This window comes from Silene latifolia, chromosome 11, assembly GCF_048544455.1.
Source record: "Silene latifolia isolate original U9 population chromosome 11, ASM4854445v1, whole genome shotgun sequence".
In the NCBI taxonomy this organism is placed as follows: domain Eukaryota; kingdom Viridiplantae; phylum Streptophyta; class Magnoliopsida; order Caryophyllales; family Caryophyllaceae; genus Silene; species Silene latifolia.
The window spans coordinates 100974203-100996618 of record NC_133536.1 but is presented as its reverse complement, the minus strand read 5'-3'; the positions used below and the strand labels follow the sequence as shown (position 1 = coordinate 100996618).

The 22416-nt window shown below is 40.1% G+C and overlaps 1 non-coding gene across 1 annotated transcript; it reads left to right on the top strand.

Moving 5' to 3' along the window:
• The first annotated feature begins 387 nt into the window (after window positions 1-387).
• LOC141616656 (small nucleolar RNA R71) lies at window positions 388-494 on the top strand. The gene has a single exon (XR_012530988.1). It is a non-coding gene; the product is annotated as a small nucleolar RNA R71 (small nucleolar RNA).
• Window positions 495-22416: the final 21922 nt, after the last annotated feature.

The window sequence follows — 22416 nt, the reverse complement described above, 5'->3', positions numbered from 1 at the left end:
AAGGTTTGCACTCCTCTCCTACCAAGGAAACAAAACCTCAAAGAATATGCAAAACAAAGGACTAAAGATAGTAAATGACCAAAATATGCACTAAAAAGCATAGGAACGAGGCTAATTTGGGGACTAAATATGCTCAAATATTGGTCACATCAGGCATTAACATGTTGCTTTGGTGATTTGAGTAATAGAGTCCACTTCATGCTTTCCTCTTCTAGTAGCCTTGCGAGGTCTACTATATTGTTAGTTATGGACCGCCATTTCCTCAATCTTGTTTCAAGTTTGATTATCGTCACTTCGGTGAACATACCATTTGACCCCATGTTGAGAATGTTTCGGGAGTCTTCATAAAGACCATTCCAAAATTGTTGTACCAAGAACCACTCGCTAAGTCCATGATGAGGACATGAGCGACAAGTTCCTTTGAATCGCTCCCAAGCTTCATACAAAGATTCTTCGTCCCTTTGCTTAAAACCCGTGATTTGAGCTCTTAGCATGTTAGTCTTTTCCGGAGGCTAGAACTTTTTGTAGAAAACAAGAGCCAACTTCTTCCAAGAGTCGATACCAGGAGTAGCCTTATCAAGGCTTTTTAACCATTGTTTCGCGGTACCAATTAGAGAAAAAGGAAATAAGACCCATCGAATTTGGTCTTGAGTCACTCTGGTTTGTGAAATCGCATCACAATAGTCACAAAAAGTCTCCATGTGAGAATGAGGATCTTCACTAGGCATCCCCCCAAATTGGCTTCTTTCGACTAATTGAATAAATGCGGATTTAGTAATGAAATTTCCGGTCAAGTTTTGTGGTGTGGGAGTACCATTGGGTCGGTTCTCCTCGGTTGGTACGGAATGTGATGAAAATTTAGGCATTGTGGATTGATTGTGTGGTTGATTTTGTGTTTGGTTCTCCTCACCTTCTCTTGCAAAAGGGTTGATGAACTCAATAGTATTTGGTTGAATATCTACAACCTCACCAATACCTCTCAAAGTATTTCTAGCAAGTCTTCTATTGGTTGTCAAAGTTCTCTCAATTTCGTGATCAATAGGTAACAAGTTACCTTGTGATCTTCTAGACATGCAAAATATCAAACAACTCGAAAACAATTAGAACAAACCTTGAGGAGTTTTACTTCCCCAAGGCAAATAAAGACACAACTAAAAACAATCAAAGAAAATCAAATAAAGTTAACACCGTCCTCGGCAACGGCACCATTTTTGGTCGGACTATATTTTTCGGTTACTTGTCGTTAGGAGCACCTAGACCAAAACAATATTTATAACTTCACAAACTACTTTACCATTAGTAAAGAGGTAAGTAAAGGTCGGATCCCAAGGGACGGGTATTGATGTAGGATTTTCGATTGCAAGTAGTGGTGTCTAAGGGTGTCACAATTTGGGTTGAGATAAGAAGATCACTAAACTAAATAACAATGTAAATGAACAAGCAAGATGATTAAGATGAGATGTAAACAATTGATTAAAAGCACTAGGGTGTCATGGGTTCATAGGGGATTCATGGGATTTTATCATACAAACATATTCTCAAATTAAGCCAGCAATTATTGTTGTGATAGAATCGAGTTGGTTTATATCTTACAATCCTAGGAAGGTTTGGGTCCCGGAGCCGAATAGATTAGATTGTACGACACCTACAAGTCGACTTAATCCTCCCTACTCAACTATATGCATGGTCTAATGAGACTCGAGTTGATTTATGTCTTACAAGTCTCATTGAAAAGGTAAGTGATGGGTAAAAAATGTAATGATTCATAGGCTCGCATTTCATCAAACATAACATGTGCATAAGTTGAGATCACAACAAGCAAGCAAATAAATTATGTGAACATATTAGATTAAGCATATGAATCATCCCCCATGTTGATTTCCCCTAATTCCCCATTAACCCTAGCTAAGGAAACTACTCGCTCAATATCAAGTTTAACATGCTAACAAGGTTGTCAATCATATTAACGAAGCAAAACATGATGAATAAATGAAGATGATTAACAATAATTAAAAAGGGATTAAGAGAATTATACCTAATGATGATTCCAAAATAATAAGCAAAGAATAATAGAAGTACTTGATGAATGATTAGAAGGTTGTCAATCCTCCAAATAAACCGCAAATAATCTTCAATTACCTAAAATAAATGATGAACAATAGAGAAATTAAGGAAATGAGATTTGTATTAATGGTTAATTAAAAGTTGATTACAAGATTAAAGAGAGATTAGAAGAACATAAATTATACTAAGGATTGATGATAATCTAATTAGTACAATGGGGTATTTATAGTGGGGATTAGGTACATAAATTAGGGTTACTAAGGGCTTAAATGATGATTAAGACCCTTAATAAAAGTTGAGGAAATGCTCCTCTCAAAGAAAGACGCGAGTCTCCTTTTTGCTAGTCTTTTAGAAATATGCGCATCTCGAGTAGAACAAGGAGAAGGCGTGTTGTACTGGATGACAATCCGAGCGGCCAAGGGGTCGGGACGAGCGGATTGTGGGAGTTGGACAAGCGGACTGGAGGGTTGCATGCTCGGATTGTGGAGGTGTTGGACGAGCAGATTGGCTGGAGGGACGCTCGGATTGTGAGAGTTGGACGAGCGTCCCGATACTGCGACGGCCGGATTCTAGTTCAGCAACCTTTTTCTTCTTTTCTTCTTTTCTTGTTCCAACAATCCTCAAGGATCTTGTCGGAGATGCAAGGATCGTCTTCATCATTGCCCATCTACTACTTTATTTACATAGGCCTTCTAGTCTTGTCTTCACTTTGATGCTTGGTCATTAGATTCGATTAATTTAGCTCCATTTTGCCATTAAAATGCAAGGTTTGCACTCCTCTCCTACCAAGGAAACAAAACCTCAAAGAATATGAAAAACAAAGGACTAAAGATAGTAAATGACCCAATTATGCACTAAAAAGCATAGGAACGAGGCTAATTCGGGGACTAAATATGCTCAAATATTGGTCACATCAATCTCGTTGTGAGGGATTGGGTGATGTGTCGAAGGAAAAGCCAGCGCTCTTCTTACGATGTCTGTCGACGGGACGTGATCAACGCCCTGCAGCTGGGCGGCGTGAGTACCTTTTGATCATTTTCCTTTGTCTGTTTACTCACCACTTCCTTTTAGGAACGATCATAAGAATGACCTCTTGTTTGCTTTGTCTTAGTGAGTGCCCAGGCCTTGGGTGGACTACGCTGACGTCCCTCCTTTTGTGGCTGAGGTCCTTAGACCTAGGAGTTCAAGCCGGCTGCTGTTGAGGACGTCGATGGGTCTCATGTGGTACTTGGGCGAGCGTTTGACTCGCCAGTGCTTTCGTGATGTCTTCACGGTCCCCATCGACCCTCCTCGGACGATGTTTAGGGAGCCTTCCGATGCTGAGAGGGAGGCTGACCTGGCAGACGTCGGCGACGACGCTCTCCTCCTTCCCGACGAGGACTACACTGCGTTCACTCACCGGAGATTGGCGTACTGGCCGGTCGTGGTAAGTGCTTCACTTTTTCTTTTGAATTGGCTTGAAAACATGATGAATGATCACCGATTACTTAGACCATTTGGATTTTGCAGGATGTTGAGGCGGCAGGCATCGAGCCCCCAGCGTACCCCGAGATCCTCGAGTACATTGATACGGCGGGGATGACGACGATCTCCGAGCTTCGCGAATTTGGCGAGGCGGTGACAGATGCTGGCCTGGACGAGTGGTAGCATCTTATTCGGAGGGTAAGTTCCCCGACTTGATTAGCTTTTTTATAAGAATACATTTGTTTAATTTTGTCCAATCATTGAGAATCCTTGTTTATTGAAATGCAGGTAGTGCCATCTCGGTTCGTGGCTTTGTGGAAGGTAGCCAACCGGCTACGGGCTACTGTCGTCGAGGCGCTTGCTGGCGGTCGAGGACGTTAGGTATGAACCTTCCGTTTACTTCATTTTCGAATTTTCTAAAATTCTTTATGTTTGAAATGATTGACATGAGCCAATCCTTTGTCATTTGCAGAGGGAGTGCGACCTGAAGCTTGAGCTAGTGCAGTCCCGGGAGGAGACAGCTCGCCTGTTGAGGGAGTTGGAGGTCCGCGACGCCGAGATCCCTGCTCTCGAGGCGAGAGTTACCGAGCTAGGCAGCGATCAGCAGTAGTTGTTCTTGTTTTTTGTTGTTTTTGTTGGCTGTACCGTATACACTTTTGTACATTTTAGGACTTTCATTTTGGACCTTCGAACTTCGTTTTGGGCATGAGCCCCCAGTTTGGTGTACATATGTCCTTTTGGTTGTTTATATGACGGATTGAGTCCCTTTGCTGCTAGGTTGTCTCGTTTGTACCTGCAGGTTAGCTTTGAACAGGTTTGTAGATGACGGTTTATGCCGTCATGCCACCGAAATTTACATAGAAATTGCACATAAAACACGTATTTGTACACATGGCCTAAATTAGCGTAAGACAAGACTCGAGAAAAATGCAAATAAAGTTGCCGAAAATGACCAGACGGTAGGGAGGGCTACCCTCCCAAAAAAATGAAAATAGAAACGTATAAATTTGAAATGAAATATGAAACGGGAGTGAAATGATTCCCCCAAAAAGAAAAATAATAAGAAAATGGGTAAGTTTGAAAATAAATAGTTAAATTGGTGAAATGATTCTCCAAAAAGAAAAATAAAAAAAATAAAAAAATAAAAAGAAATGGGTAAGTGTGCTTGTTTGACAAAAATGCCGAATTCGCCTCGAAAAGCGTGCCCGTAAGATTAGGAAACTCGAAATATGGTATTTCGACGGGATTACCAAAAATAATATCCTATACGAATAGAAAATTATGTTTAAGGAATTAGGAAAGATACAACGCGGAAAATCACAGAAATATCCCTGAGGAAGAGGCGCAGTATGAGCCGCGGCCCTTCGAAGAGGCGCAGCACGTGCTGCGCCATTTCCTCAGTGTGTCCGTTCTGACGGATTTTAGGAAACAACGTTTAGTATAAATATAAACGTCGATGGAGGTTTTATTCACATAATTCTTCCGTCTTTCTTCCGTCTATTACATAAAGCTCTCTAATTAATCATACAACATGGATGCTTTAGAAATCCGTCTCAAAGAATGGACAAACGAATTCACAAATGTGGAGAAACACGATATGGGTGCCTACAACTTTGGATCGATTTTGAGCTTGAAACTAGTTAAGGTTGTTAAACCATTCTTGGATGCTTGTCTTGAGTATTGGGACCCTAATTTCCACGTGTTTGCCTTCCCTGGAGGCGACATCTGTCCGTTTCCCGAAGAAATTGCTGCAATTGGTGAATGGGACCCAAAACATATGCTTGCTATACCCTCTACTTCTCAAGGGTATAAAAACAAGTTTAGGGATTTGCTTGGATTGACAAGAGCCGAGGTTGACCGTCTTGTGACCTCAAAAGGAGTCCGAATGCTTGATTTCATCGATCGGTTCATGAATAGGGCAGACCCTTCTATCTCCTATGTTGCGAGGCGTAGGGCATTCGGATTTTGCCTATTGCATGGTTATGTCCTCCAAGGGCATGTTGACGAGGAGATGAGAGGTGATCCTCGCTATCTGAGTTTAGTTGAGCAAATGGAGCTGCACAGGAGCCCAACTTGCCTATGTTTAGGAGAGATCCTATTGGGAATGGATAACAGGAAAGCCAACCGCGACCTTCTTTATTTAGGAAGTCCCATCATCTTGCACGTAAAAAGAGTACAACCTTCTTTTTTCGTTTTTTTTCGTTTTTTTTCGTTTTTTTCTTCTCTTTTCTCTTTTTTTTTTCTTTGGATACTAATACTTGCTTTGGTAGGTCTGGCTTATGGAGCGTCTGCGGCTGATCGAGCCCCCAGTTAATGTTCCTGCTTACCATGCTCGCTCGATTACAATGAGGACCAGGCTTTATATGGTGGACTTCACTCGGGTTAGTTTAAAACAGATGATTCCTAAGATTGATACTGTTCCTCAGACTGCCGTGGCAATTACTACCGAGAGTCGAAGAGAGTGGGCCCTCAAATGGGCTCAGAGAAACATGTGGTTCCTAAACTCTTCGGTTAGCGCATTATGGGTATCGGATTCCTACTTGCATTGGAGGAAGGCTACTACTAATGAGGAGCGCGAGAAGTTAAGGAAGCGCGAGCCTGTTGATTACAAGGTTCGTGATGTAGCGAAGGCGAAAGAGAAGTACTTGTTGGAGCTTGTGTCTTCCACAAATTAGTGTGATAACATTTGTAAATCTCTTAAAGGTTCACAAGGGTATACTTCGTATTTAATCAGTTGATTAACGATTACCTAATAACGGTTGGCTTGCTAGAAAGTTTGACGTTATTATCATACAGATGGCGGTGATCAAGTGGTCCCTAAAGGTCACACCTATAGGATGTGTTTGAGAGTTGTGGTTATGGAAATGTAATCACATTGATGTCTTATATGACTAAACAGTTAGTCAATGTGTTGATGAGACAATTATTTAATGAAGATTAAATAATATTAGTTGAGACGAATTAGCTGTCAATTCGTAAAATTGAATATAATAAGTTATATTTAATTAATGTATATAATGTAAGCTTGGACGAATTAATATATTAATTCGTACTTAAATGTAATCGGTTATATTTAATCAACAAGATGAATGGGTCATAATGGTAATAGTAAGGGTACTCAAACCAAGAGGTTATGGGTTCGATCCTCACTAGATGACAATTTATATTTAACACATTTTATACATTTTTGGAATAACCGAAAATAAGGATTTTAATCCTTATTATTTCGGTTCATTTGGACCGAAAATTTGAAAAAGAAAATCAACCCATCTACTCCAAATACTCGGTTATAAGGAGAGTAGGTGATTTTTCTTTAACCTAATTCATTTTCCCATTCTTGCCTCTCATCTAAAAACACAAAAACGATAAACCCTAATTAAATTTACTGAAATTTGGGGATCGATTCTAGCAACAAGTTAAGGGCCTTTCTCATATCGTCTTGGGTGCAACTAATAGGCGAATATCATTGCGATATTGTTCTTAGGCCAAATTTGCTAGGACCGAAGGTTGATTCTTCATCTCTTTACCCTTTTGTTTATATAATTTAATTTTATGACTAGAATTCATCATGATATATTCGTTATAGTCCTTAAATTCAAAGGGATGCATACAGATAAATCCCATAAGTGGTATCAGAGCCAAGGCCACGAATTTTAATTTTGATGATTCTCATAAAATTGTTTGTAAACTTTTAGGGTTTCCGAAAAAAAAAAAATTAGTCGGCTGAAATTTTTTTTTTTGAGCCGTGAGGTTTTTTTTCAGCCGAGTATGCTCTTGTTTTTTGATGATTATTTCCATTTCGATTTTTCATATTGTTGTTTAATCAGTTAATATAAACATATGATAAATTGGTTGTTTTTGATTTGATGAAGATTAAGTTAAAATTGTAAATGGAATCGTCATGTCGATGATATAGAAATTTGTTTTTGCTATATAGTTTTGGCATATACGATTAATCATGTTCTAATAGCAACTATAAACGATTTCCTTCATCGAATTTTTGTTTTAGGGCATTTTTGCCGCAAAAGAAAAAAAAAGCGGGCATTAGGGTTCATATTTTATTTTGAGCCGTGAAAAGAGAAAAAAAAAAAAAAAATTCCTGTTTCGGTTACTGTTCACAGAGGAAAGTTTTAAAAAAAAAAAATCTTGGTTTGTTTCGGTTTTTACAGATAAAATCGTGTATAAAATAAGAAACGGGCTGTTTTTTTTGTTTTTGCTGTAATTGCCGAAAAAAAGAAAAATAAAAGGGCTTGTTTTGTTTTTCCTTGGTTTTGCCGAGAACTTTTATAAAAAAAAAAAAAATTTATTGTTGTTCTTGGCTAATGGTAATAATTATACATTTTAATGTATGATTAATTGTAGTGAAAAGGTTCACATATAAAGATACATAATTATTTTAAAGCGGTTTAGAATAATGATTGGATTAAATTCATATTACAAGTTTAATATGAATTAAGATTGAAATTAATGTGATTAATTGAGGAATTGTCACTTAATTTGATAATTAAATAGGTGGTTTGGATAAAATTAATCTACATAATTAAAGAATTATGTCTTGTATGTTTAATTTTTTTTAGTTGATGCTTTTCTTTTGTTGAATGAATCGTTGAATGAATTTATTTACGTATTTTTGCAATCGGTTGTAATTTTTAATACTTAGTGTGGCCTTAGTCAAATTATGTTTTCGTAATGATGGGAACATAATTTTTATGTAATTATGAGATCTCTAATCTCCTTTATTTTTCTTTAGTTTTTGGGTTTTGAGATTAGAATGTAATAAATAGGTTTATCATGTAAATTTATTTATTGTAATTTTCAAAGAACACTAAAGATGGAGATTGGAGCTCACTCCCTCTACATGGATCAAGATGGAACATCGAGACAAGCTTCTCGGGTCCAAGGATGGATTCCAAATTTGTATTTAATGTTCATTTTGATAGGATAGGCCATACTAGGACTTTATTATTGCTTTTACGTTTTTCATTCCTATTGCTTTTCATTCACATGATAGTTTATGCATCATTTTCCGCCTAAAACCAAACCACCTACTACTAAAATGCATGAAAATTGACACATATAGGTTGTATGTTAGTTTTCATAGACATACAGATGTCACATGTTTTTAAGCCATCACCTTAGTTTATTCATTCACGCATGCTAGATATTAGTTCACTTAAAATGAATTAAAACAAAGTTGATGGGATCTTCCTCTAAAACCGGAAATTGAGACTAGTCTTTATAAGGGCAAACAACTATGAATCCCTTCTTCGTCGGTAGGCATAATATGACCCCTTCTACGTTGGGTAAATAGTTGTGTTGACTTAGTTTATCTCAACATTATAGTCCGAAGAGTTTCTCGTGATTATGATGGACTAAAAGATAGAATTTACAGAAATTTATCGACCAAGAATTCTAACAGTAGAATTAGCTAAAAGGTTAGCTTATCAATTTACAGATAATTGAGTCTTGGGATCATTTATATAATTCTTGAGGAAGGTCAATTGTATAAATGCTTGAGTCTTCGCGTTATGACATTAGATCATTAGACTTAAATTAAAATCGATGCACATGCTTATTATTTTTATTCTTCTTCTCGCAGTGTAGAACACGTTTATTTTGATAATACTGTTACAACAAAATGGCTGGAAATAACGCAATCCCAATGCCTAGTGCCACACTTGATCGCGAGTCCTGGCTAAAAGCTTTCATGGACCACATGAATCAGTCCACGCGACTGAAGAATGATGGGTCCAACTTTGCGGACTGGGAGGCGGCACTACGGAATGCTGCCATTGCTGACGGTAAGCTCAAGTACTTAACTGAGCCAATATCGGTCAACCCAGGCCCCAATGCAGGAGTCAACGATACAGTTGCTTATAGTGACTTCGTTATGGAAGCGGGTGCGATAAAGAACGTACTCATCTTTGCAATGGAAACCAATTTGCAGAGACGCTTCATTGCTCAGGGTGCAAACAAGATTTTCACCACGCTCACTAACGAGTTCTCAAAAGCACCGAGAATCGTTACTTATGAGCATACATGTCGCTTCTTTGATGCGAAACTCCAAAAGGGCCAACCGGTTAGCCCACACATTATTAACATGATTGAGAATGTCGAGAAATTGGAGGCACTTGATTGTAAAATCAGTGAGAGCATAGTCATTGACCGTATGCTTCATTCTCTTCACGATGGTTTTGCCCTTTTCAGGGCGAACTACTACATGAATGACTTGAAAAAGAGTCCTCATGAGCTACACTCCCTTCTCGTACAGACCGAGAAGGATATGAAATTGAGTGGGAGCATGAAGCAGGATGTTCTCACGATTTCCAACAAGGGTAAAGGTAAGGGCAATGCTCATGGCGACCTAGCTGTAGGTAAGCCAAAGTTTAAAAAGCCAGGAAACGGTAAGAGTGGGCCCGGTGAGACTAGTGGCTCACAGGGCAAGGTAAAGAGCAAGGGCGGTGACATTGAGTGCCACCATTGTCACAAGACTGGACATTGGAGGAGGAAATGTCCCGTGTACCGTGAGGACATCAAAGCAGGCCGCGTCGTTCCTGTTGGTATGTCATCTTATATTCATATGATTGAGATTAACCATGCAAGTTTCGGAACTTGGGTACTTGATACTGGTTGTGGTTCTTATCTGTGTAATCATTTGCAGGGCCTAAGAAACATCACACCTCTCGGAAAGGGTGATGTGGACCTGCGAGTCGGGAATGGAGCTAGAGTTGCTGCTGTCTCGAAGGGAACATATGTAATCCAACTCCCTAGTGGTTTTGAGTTATTTTTAAATAACTGTTACTATGTACCCAGTTTATCTAAGAACATTATTTTAGTTTCCGTATTTGATAAAGACGGATTTTCATTTTTAATAAAGGATAATAGCTGTATTTTCTTTTTCAATGAAATGATTTATGGTAAAGCGGTTTCCATGAATGGAATTTACATCTTAGATCAAACCACGGAAGTATTACACATGAATAATAAGAAATTAAAGGTTGGTGACAAAGATCAAACCTATCTATGGCATTGTCGAATGGGACACATAAATGAGAAACGCGTAAAGAAACTCGTCGATAATGGGACTATTCCCGCATTTGAATTTTCTACATATGGCACGTGTGAATCATGTCTCATTGGCAAAATGACTCGAATTTCATTCAAAGGTGTTGGAATGCGCGCTAGTGACCTATTAGGACTCATATATACTGATGTTTGTGGACCTATGTCAATTACCGCTAGAGATGGCTATAGATATTTTATCACTTTCACGGACGATTTGAGTAGATACGGATATGTCTTCTTAATGAAGCATAAAAGTGAGTCCTTTGAGAAATTCAAGGAATACCAGAACAGGGTTGAAAACCAACTGGGTAGAAAGGTTAAAGCACTCCATTCAGATCGGGGTGGCGAATATCTTTCAAATGAGTTCGATCCATGATGAGTCACACTATAGTGCCTAATTCATTATGGGGTTTTGCTCTTTTGTCAGCTGCTCTTATACTTAACCGAAGTCCGACTAAAGCTGTCGACAAGACTCCATATGAAATGTGGAAGGGAACGGTACCTAACTTGTCCTTTATTCGGGTTTGGGGCTGCGAGGCTTATGTCAAGTGGAGACACGAGGATAAGCTCGGCCCGCGATCGGTCAAGACATACTTTATAGGTTATCCAAAAGGAACATTTGGTCATTACTTCTATTCACCTACCGAACATCGAGTTTTTGTTGCGGCTAGTGCGACGTTCTTAGAGAAAGAATTTCTCGAGAACAAGACAAGTAATAGAACCTTCGAGCTGCCGGAGATTTCAGAACCAACAACCGAGGAACAGATGGAGGAATTTGTTCCTCCAACTGATGATACGGTTAATATTCCTGAGGAACCTAGGAGGTCGGGTAGAGTCTCTCATCCTCCGGACATATACATTGGTATGGTCGAGGAGAATGACGTTTTACTCCTAGAGAGTAATGAACCCGCTACCTACAAAGGTGCTATGGCCTGTTCCGACTCAAAGCTATGGCTCGAAGCCATGAAATCCGAGATGGACTCCATGTATGAGAATATCGTATGGGATCTTGTTGATTTACCTAATAAGGTAAAACCTCTACAGTGCAAATGGTTTTACAAAATAAAGCATTCTGTAGACGCGCAACCAGATACCTATAAGGCACGACTAGTGGCAAAAGGTTTCACTCAAGTGCACGGATTGCATTATGATGAGATTTTTGCACCTGTAGTCATGCTACGTTCCATTCGGATAATCTTAGCGATTGCCGCATTTCATGATTATGAAATTTGGCGAATGGATGTGAAAACCGCCTTCTTAAACGGTTATTTGAAGGAAGAGTTGTACATGGTGCAACCCGAAGGTTTCATAGATCATGAACATCCTAAGAAAGTATGCAAGCTTAAGCGTTCCATTTATGGACTTAAGCAAGCTTCTCGGAGTTGGAATCATCGTTTCGACCAGGTGATAAAAGAATATGGTTTCACTCGATCGGTCGAAGAACCATGCTTATATATCAAGTCGAGTGGGAGCAAGATTGTATTCTTGATATTGTATGTCGATGACATACTCCTGATTGGGAATGACATTCCTCTCCTATCTTCGGTTAAAGAATGGTTAAAGAACCATTTCCAGATGAAAGATCTGGGTGAGGCACAATGCATTTTGGGAATCCGTATCTACCGAGATAGATCACGACGGACGTTATCACTTAGTCAGGAGTCTTATTTGGATAAGATTCTTGAGAGGTTCAGCATGACCAACTCCAAGAAGGGGAACCTTCCAATGACGTCTGGGATGCAGTTGAGCAAGTCTCAGTCACCCACAACGCCTGAAGGGATTGAGCGCATGAGTCGTGTTCCTTATGCATCTGCAATAGGATCAATCATGTATGCCATGATATGCACACGTCCAGACGTGGCATATGCATTGAGTATGACGAGTCGGTACCAAAAGACTCCAGGTGAAACACACTGGATAGCTGTTAAAAACATCCTCAATTACCTACGGAGGACTAAGGATTGGGTATTGAATTATGGAGGAGATACTAAGCTATGCGCAACCGGTTACGCAGATGCTAGCTTCCAAACGGATCGAGATGACTCAAAATCTCAGTCCGGGTTCGTCTTTACTCTTAATGGTGCTGCAGTCAGCTGGAAGAGTTCCAAACAGAGTGTTGTAGCAGATTCTACTACTGAATCCGAGTACTATGCCGCTTCGGAGGCAGCAAAGGAAGCGATATGGATGCGTCAATTCTTACAAGGACTTACGGTAGTTCCTAGTTCGAATGACCCGATCACCATATATTGCGACAATAGAGGTGCCATCTTCCAGGCTAAGGAGCCAAAGTCTAGCAACAAATCTAGACATGTACATCGGAAAGCTCACCTGATCCGTGATTATGTGGAGCAAGAGGAGATAGTGATTGACAAGATTACGACGGATGATAACATCGCGGATCTTCTCACTAAACCGTTGAATTATGATAAGCATGTAGGGCACGTTATTTCCATGGGAATTAAACGTGTTCCTGAGTTGTAGTAGTTGATTATGGATTTGATACATTATCTCTTTCATATACTATTTATAACTTCATCGTTTTTATATAATATTTTGTTTTTCATGTGGATTGTACTGACAACATTGAACACCACAAAGTGAACTGAATTACATTATATTTGTTTTGGTCCGTAATCGCCTACAAGAGTTGATAACTCTGGCTATTATATTGTGCAGTCGATTGATGGTGGGTTCAACGAGCCATAAGTCAAACGGTTGACTGATCGTTCACAAATACGAGATTATAACGATAACTCGTAGGACAAATTTTTGTGACAACGTAATGGAGTCCTAAATGTTTAAAAACATTCGGTGCCAGGTCGTGGATAGGACATCCATTGTGTTCCTAGAGTCGATTCTTTTGACTATCGACTGTCTCTTGAGATTAAGGCAGTTTTTGGGTGACTTTGGTTTCTTTCTCACGGTCTGCCGTAACTGGAGGCTAAGTAGATTTTTTCTGGGTCATTTTATACTGTGCTTACATCTGCAGGACTCGAGTTGAGGAAAATATCCAACCCTTATCAGGTATAGCTATTTCTCAGGGCCACTCGAGGAGTTATAACTGAAATGCATGTCCATGCTCGAATGATGATTCGTTTATCAGTTAAGTTACTCTCTAGTCGGGGAAACCACTCTTGATAATGATCGCTTGTAAAATACGGCCTTTGTGAATACGGATTTGCAAATTGTTTTACATTGAGTGGGAGAAATTTTAGGATATGAGAATCGGTTATCGCACATACACTTGTGAGGACAAGTGGGAGTTTGTTGGAGCTTGTGTCCTCCACAAATTAGTGTGATAACATTTGTAAATCTCTTAAAGGTTCACAAGGGTATACTTCGTATTTAATCAGTTGATTAACGATTACCTAATAACGGTTGGCTTGCTAGAAAGTTTGACGTTATTATCATACAGATGGCGGTTGATGCGTGTCTTTTATATAAGGTTTTCACCTCATTTTTACACACATTTCTGTACTTTTTATGTAGCATCTAGCTACAAATACCCCCGAATATTCTACTTTGGTCCGTTTATTGTAATTTGCAGGAATTGACCGAAGAGGAGCTAAACCGAGCCTTAATTTGTCCCAATTGCATGCATTCATGGAGAATAAGGAGCTGGAGCTTGGAAATCTAACACTTTGAAGACGCGTGAGCTGGTTTCGGAAGGCGTTTCAAAGTCTAGCATGCTTACATAGCTCGATCGAGTTGTTTTCTACTCGATCGAATGCTTTATATACTCAAGATTGATCGATCGAGCTGTTTAAGGAGTCAATCGAGGAGTTTAATCATGAAGTGCTCGATCGAGTGGTTTATTTCCACTCGATCGAGTGGTTTGGTGTTAAGTTTGCTCGATCGAGTAGTTTAATTCTACTCGATCGAGTGGTTTTCCTGTTTTAGTTATTTTCCGCTTAATTACTTTATGGGCTTTTGTAATTAGTCCATAGATTAGGTTAGAGGATGGATTTTTAGTATAAGACTGAGGGAGTGAACTACGTTACTCCTCTCTTCTCCCATCACGTTCGTTTCACTCTAGTTCTTGTTACTGTTCTTTGGATTTATTCTTCCTTTACACTTTACTACTCGGATTTGGATTTTTGCGATTGGTATTATCATTCTACTTTTATTCTTAATCTTATTTATTGTTTTAATTCTTTCCCTTTTCCAATTATTATTATAATTGCTTTAATTGAATCCGTACTAGTTTCATCATTATGTCTAGTTTTAATTATCTAATTGTTACTATTGTTAATTCGATGGTTATGAGTAGCTAATTTTCTTATGCTAAGACTATAGGGGATCCATAATTATGAGGGAATAGTAATCGATTTATCGGGTTAATGCTAGTATAGTCTTTGTTGGTTAAATGCTACAATTAATCGATCTCTGTCTAATTGAGTCGACGCAATTAGACCTTTAATTCCTAGTGATCCTTGACCTGGACCGAAAGGTTGGAAAAGGCGAGACTAGTAGCGAACAATGGGGTATTGCAGTGAGGGCGAAAGTTAAGCTGTTTACGCTTTAGGGTGAATTAAGGACCGAAAGGTGACGTTCGCTACCCCTTAGATCGTATTTGCATTAATCTGAGACCTAGATTACTTGACTAAATGATTATGGTGAACCGCTTGTCTTAGCTGTTTCTCTCTATCTGTTTAATTCCTTTCTTTTATTCTCTCTTCCGTATTCTTATTAGTTTAGAAAATCACATTCAAAAACCCCCCAATTTGGTTACCTTGACGAACTTAGATTAAGTTGCAATTTCCTACCTCTTTGTGGATTCGACCCGACTTCCCTAGCTATATTAGTTAGAGCCAGTTGGTATTTTTGACAGGTATACGACTGACGTGTCAAATTTTGGCGCCGTTGCCGGGGAGGTGGCGCAATTTTGTTGCTTTAATTAAGTTTGTCTCTCGTCTCAAGGAATTTATTCCTTGAGGCTGATCTCATTATTTGCAAAGTTTTGAATAATTTTGCAGGTTGTTTATTGCTTTGTAAGTTTATCTGCCAGAATGTCTAAATTATAAGGTTGTTCGATCACTGAGCATATAGAGCCATGTGGTAGATGCGGAGAGGAAGGGCATGACCCTATTGAATGCATGGAAAGTGTAGAGCGTGCCCTTGCTTATAAGAAATACAAGCAAGGGGTTCCTTTCTCTCAGCTGTATGAGGAAATAAAGAATGTCTCTACCCCTTCTACGCCAGTACCGCAACCGGTCTCTCCTTCTGCAAATGAAGAAGTTGCTGAATTAAAATCCTTGGTGATGAGCATGCGTGATGGTAAGGACATGGTCATAGCGGAATTGAGAGAACAAGTCGCGCAGTTAACACTCGCGAAAGACCAAGCCGAACCTCTACCGACACGCAATTCAGTTAGTGCAACGAATTTCCAAGTCGGCTTTACTTATGAAAAGCCAAAAGCACCAGAAGATGAGGTTTTGATAGCTGACGATACCCCGGAGGATGATTTAGACGAGTTTTTGGAAGAAATACTTGCTGCGTGTCTTTGTAAACACTGATCGATGATTTTTCTACTCGATCGAGCAATTTAATTCACCCTTTCACTCGATCGAGTGAAAATACAGGTCGACCGAGGAGTGCACAAGTTGATGTTGGTCGATCGAGTGATTTTATTACTCGATCGAGTAAGGTTGCTGAGGAAATCACTCGATCGAGTGACAGAAATGGTCGATCGAGTGAAACAGAAGAAGAACATGGTCGATCGACTGATAAAAGTACTCGATCGAGTATTATAAGTGGCGGGGATTCTAATTTACTATCTAATACCGCTACCGTGTCATCTTCCCCTGCTGTGGAGACGTCACGCATTGATAAAGGTAAAGGAAAAGTTTCAGGTCCACTCATTGCTACTAGGGTACCCTTTCCAGGCCGTCTGAAGGACACAAAGATCGAGCGACAGTACGGTAAGTTTGTGGACGTTGTGAAGAACCTCCAGGTAACTGTCCCTTTTTCCGAACTTGTTACTCAGGTACCCACTTACGCTAAGTTTATGAAAGATATTGTGACGCGTAAGAGAAATTTGAGTGAATTTGAGACAATTTCATTTATGGAAGAGTCTAGTAATTTGCTTTTGAATAAGAGTCCGCCCAAAATGAAAGACCCGGGCAGCTTTTCTATTACTTGTGTTATAGGCAACATGGTTATTGATAAGGCCCTTTGCGATTTAGGTTCCAGTGTCAGTGTCATGCCCCTTCCTGTCTGCAAGAAACTGAAGATGAGTCATTTTAAAGTGACTAACATTACCCTACAGATGGCTGATAGATCTGTTAGGAAGCCCTTAGGTGTCTTAGAGGACGTGCCTGTGAAAATAGGCAAGCTTTATATCCCAGTAGATTTCATTGTTTTGGATATAGATGAGGACACTCGGACCCAAATTATCCTAGGAAGACCATTCCTTTGTACAATGCAAATAAGTTATTGACGTCAGACAAGGGCGTTTGACTCTTGTAGTAGGGGATGACGCTATCACTTTCAGTCTGCCTAGTACTTTGGCTCACCCAATGATAGAGGATACTTGCTATTCGGTCGATATTATTGACGAGTCTATTTATGACTTCTGGTCAGGTTCTTTTATGAAGGACCCACTAGAAGCCCTTATGCTTTTTGATGAGTGTGCAGATAGCCCAGACGACGATGACGCTGCGTTGGAGTTGCTTGTTGATGATTTGGATGAGCATGAGGGAGAGCAAGTGGAGCAAATGATTAGAACTCTTTGCTCCATTGAGGTAAAAGTACCGGAACGTAAGCCTCTCCCTTCTCATCTTAAATATGTTTTCTTAGACGATACAGAGCAATATCCAGTCATTGTTAGTGCCAAGCTTAATGATGATCAGCTGACTTCTTTGTTAGCTGTACTTAAGAAAAACAGGAAAGCAATGGGTTATTCACTGGACGATATCACGGGGATTAGTCCCGATATTTGTATGCACAGGATAGAGCTGGAGGAGGATCACAAACCTTGCGAGACAGGTCGGCGCAGGCTGAACCCGAGAAAATGCGGATGTTGTGATGGCCGAGGTAATGAAGTGCTGGATGCAGGTATTATTTATTCTGTCGGTAATTCTAAATGGGTGAGTCCAGTACAGGTGGTCCCGAAGAAAGGAGGGACAACTGTTGTTAAGAATGAAAAGAATAAATTAATACCTACTCGAGTAGTGACTGGTTGGCGGATGTGCATAGATTACAGACAGCTGAATGCCGCCACCAAGAAAGACCACTTTCCCCTTCCTTTTATTGATAAAATGGTAGAAAGGTTAGCCTCACATAAATTTTTCTGCTATTTAGACGGGTATTCAGGGTTCTTTCAGATCCCTATCCACCCAGACGATCAGGCTAAGACTACATTTACTTGTCCTAAGGGCGTTTTTGCGTATCGCAGAATGCCTTTTGGTTTGTGTAATGCCCCTGCCACCTTTCAAAGGTGCATGATGGGGATATTTTCAGAGTATATTGAGTCTATCATGGAAGTTTTTATGGACGATTTCAGTGTATATGGAAGTGATTTTTCTAACTGTCTGTCTAGCCTTGAGAAAGTGTTGCAGCGCTGTATTGAGGTTAATCTTGTGCTGAACTGGGAGAAGTGCCACTTTATGGTCAACGAGGGAGTTGTCTTAGGGCATTTAGTTTCTGATAGGGGAATAGAAGTTGCTAAAGCAAAGGTGGAAGTGATTCAGCAATTACCACCTCCTGTTAATGTTAAGGGGGTGAGGAGTTTCCTTGGTCACGCTGGCTTTTATCGCCGGTTTATCAAGGACTTCTCAAAAATTGCTAAACCACTTACACAGCTGCTACTTAAGGATGCCCCTTTTGTATTTACTGATGATTGCCTTTCTGCTTTTAACAGGTTAAAGCAGGCCTTAGCCTCTGCGCCGATCATACAGCCTCCCGATTGGGACCGGCCATTTGAAATTATGTGTGATGCGAGTGACTACGCACTGGGAGCGGTGCTAGGCCAGAGGAAAGACAAAGCTTTGAGTGCTATCTACTACGCGAGCCGAACTCTGGATGAGGCTCAAGTGAAGTACACTACCACTGAGAAAGAGCTGTTAGCTATAGTTTATGCCTTAGAGAAGTTTCGTACTTATTTAGTTGGGTCAGAAGTCACTGTTTTTACTGACCATGCAGCTTTGAGGCATCTCCTTGCTAAGAAGGAGGCTAAACCACGGTTACTGAGATGGATACTCCTTCTTCAGGAGTTTGATTTGCAGATTAAGGATAAGAAAGAAGCTGAGAACGTTGTAGCTGATCACTTGTCGCGGCTGATGCGACAAGAAGGGGAAGATTCTCTACCTATAGATGACTCTTTTCCTGACGATACTATAATTGCTGTTATATCGTCTATTGTTAACCAAGAACCTTGGTATGCAGATATAGCTAACTTCGTTGTCAGTGGCAAGCTACCGCCTGATCTTTCTCATCAGCAGAGGAAGCGTTTTCTGTATAACGCTAAGCAGTACTTATGGGATGATCCTTACTTGTTTAAGGAATGTGCAGACGGTCTCTACAGACGGTGTATTCCGCAGTGGGAGACCAAAATAGTCCTGGAAGGCTGTCACTCCTCTTCATATGGTGGTCACCACGGTCCATCGCGCACCGTGGCTAAGGTACTTCGATCCTGTTTTCTTGGCCTTCTTTGTTTGCTGATGCTAGGTCTTTTGTTTCAGCCTGTGATGCTTGCCAACGATCAGGGAACATTTCAAAGCGACATGAGATGCCACAAAACGGCATCCTAGAGGTTGAGGTCTTCGATGTCTGGGGCATTGATTTCCAAGGACCGTTCCCATCTAGTAAAGGTAACAGGTATATCTTAGTGGCTGTAGATTATGTGTCGAAATGGGTTGAGGCAATTGCCTCACCTCATTGTGATGCTAAGACCATGATAAAGATGTTTAAAAAGATCATATTCCCCCGATTTAGTGTCCCTAGGGTCGTCATTAGTGATGGGGGGATGCATTTTAAAGAGAAGAAACTCACTTTTATTCTGTCTAAAGTTGGTGTCCAACACCGGCGAGGTTTGGGGTATCATCCCCAAACTAGTGGTCAGGTTGAGGTCTCTAACCGCGAGTTGAAAGAGATCTTGTCTAAAGTAGTTTCTAAATCACGGAAAGACTGGCGTCTTAAGCTAGATGACACATTATGGGCTTATAGAACCGCCTTTAAGACACCAATTGGTGCATCACCTTATAGGCTAGTTTATGGGAAATCGTGTCACTTACCTGTTGAATTGGAATGTAAGGCCTGGTGGGCAATTCGTGAGCTTAATTATGATCCTAAGTTGTGTGGTCAGAACCGTCTTTTGCAGCTAGATGAGTTGGAAGAATTTAGGCTTAATGCCTATGACAGCTCGCGCATTTACAAAGAAAAGACGAAGAGATGGCATGACAAGAGAATCCTACCTCGTGAGTTTCATGTTGAGCAAAAGGTGCTGCTGTTTAATGCCCGATTGAGACTATTCCCTGGCAAGCTGAAGTCCAGGTGGAGTGGTCCTTATACGGTGACGGCTGTTACCAAATTTGGATCCGTGGAGCTAGAAGATTCCGAGGGTCACAGGTTCAAGGTGAATGGCCAATATGTGAAGCATTACCACGAGGCGAATGAAGCAGACAATCGCGTTGAAGTCTTGCGCTTTGACGAGCTTGACGCGCCAGTTAATTGATGCCAGAAAGGTCGTGCGGGACCTCTTAAACCAGCGCTCTCCGGAGGCAGCGGCCCGATCGTTTTATTGTACTTTTGTTGAACATTTTATTTTCTTTAGCTTTACGTTGAACTTTAGACGCTGTTTTACGAACTCTTTATGCTTTTCTAGCTTTGGAATGCGTGTTTTGCGGACACGATTTTGATCGAGTGGTTTTAGGCTCGATCGAGCACTTTTTGGGGAAGCTTTCACTCGATCGAGTGATAATAGTCCTCGATCGACCAAAACCAATATCACGCTTACTCGATCGAGTGGTTTTCTGCTCGATCGAGTCCTTCCATGCGCCAAATCACTCGATCGAGTTGTTCCAACTGCTCGACCGAGTAGTTATGACTCCCAGCTGCTGTTTTTACGTCTATGGAGCTACTGCTTGACTTTCTTTGACCTCCCATGTTCATGATCGGTTTGGGGAGGTCCCTCTTTATGACGCTTTGTAAGTTTTCCGACTCCATTTATCCTTTTCCCTTTAGTTTGCATTTCTCTCCCTATTTTTGGTACAATGAGGGCATTGTACGGTTTGGTTTGGGGAGGTATGCATCCATATCTGTGTCTGCATGTTTCTTGCATTTCTGCTCGCACGTTTATTTATTTCCGCATGCATTGTTGCTTTAATTAGTTTCAAAAATCACATAAAAATTCAAAAAAAAAAAAAAAAAAATTCAAAAATTTCATGTTTAATTTGAGTCGGAACGCTTGAACATTGACGCTACTTTGAATCCTTACTTGAGCCTTGCATATTATTGACATTTAGTTGGCATGATTATGTGCATAGTCTACGAGTTTTTGTTTCTTTCTTATCTGAACAAATAGACTTGATTCATTATGTCGGCAAGCTACATTACATTCTGAGGTTAGAGCTTTATAAACTGGTGACATTCATGACCGGTTTCATTTAGGATGTGAGTAGTACTCTCTTTAAGGCATGTAACATCATTTTGCATAAGCATGAGTCTAGTCTTCTTAATACCTGTATGCATTCGGTCTGTGGATGGTGACACACGTAGGAGAGGCAGTTCCCTTTATTTCATTCTACCCATGAGCCTCACATAGCCAAATTCCCTTTTTGTCCTATCAACTACTTTCTATAATACTTCCTACCCTAGCTGAGCTAGTAACGAGTAGTTCTTGGAATGTTTTATTGCAATATGGTTATTTCATCTGATTTCAGAAGATGGTGGAAGAATTGAAGGGAAAGAAAGAAAAAAAAAATGTTGAATTGTTGAAAAAAATGAAACGAAAAAAGAAAGAATGAAAAAAAAAAAAAAGCGAAAATAAAAAGAAAAGAAAGAAAAATCATATATGAGAAAAAATGAGAATTGGATAATGATTTTCACTCCCATGTTCTATCTATACTTTGTGGGGAGTTGACGAGTTTTTGGGTTTCATGAGTTTAGTGCATAGTTTTGCACCATTTCATCTTGCTATATTGAGTATGAAGTTGGGATGCAGTTTATATTTGGATTCGTTGTTGCTAGCCAGGCTATTAACCCCACATATCCAAATTCATTTTAGCCCCTTCTTACCCATTACCTCACTTACCCAAATGTAAGTCCTCGGCATGTGTCTTGGTCATTAGTATGGTTGGAATGCATATGTACGGTTGTAGAGACTTCATTCATGTTAACTGCATGCATGTTCTTATAGGTCGAGTTAGGTGAGTGTCTTACTTCTTTCTACCTTCGACATATATACTCACCTTGTGCCCTATTTTGAGTGACGAGCGACCCGTGAGAGTCCGATATCTTTTGAATCTTGCAAGGTCGACGGTTCAGTAAGTTTGAAACATTAATTTAACTCGTTTGCACTTCTCATTTGCCACTTTGTCATTTTGTTGCATTAAATTGGTTTTAGTGGGTGATTTGTAGCTGATGCGTTGGTCCCGTTCCATTGTTTACCCTTAGTTGCATTCATATTTGCTTGGGGACAAGCAAAGGTTTGGTTTGGGGAGATTTGATGCGTGTCTTTTATATAAGGTTTTCACTTCATTTTTACACGCATTTCTGTACTTTTTATGTAGCATCTAGCTACAAATACCCCCGAATATTCTACTTTGGTCTGTTTATTGTAATTTGCAGGAATTGACCGAAGAGGAGCTAAACCGAGCCTTAATT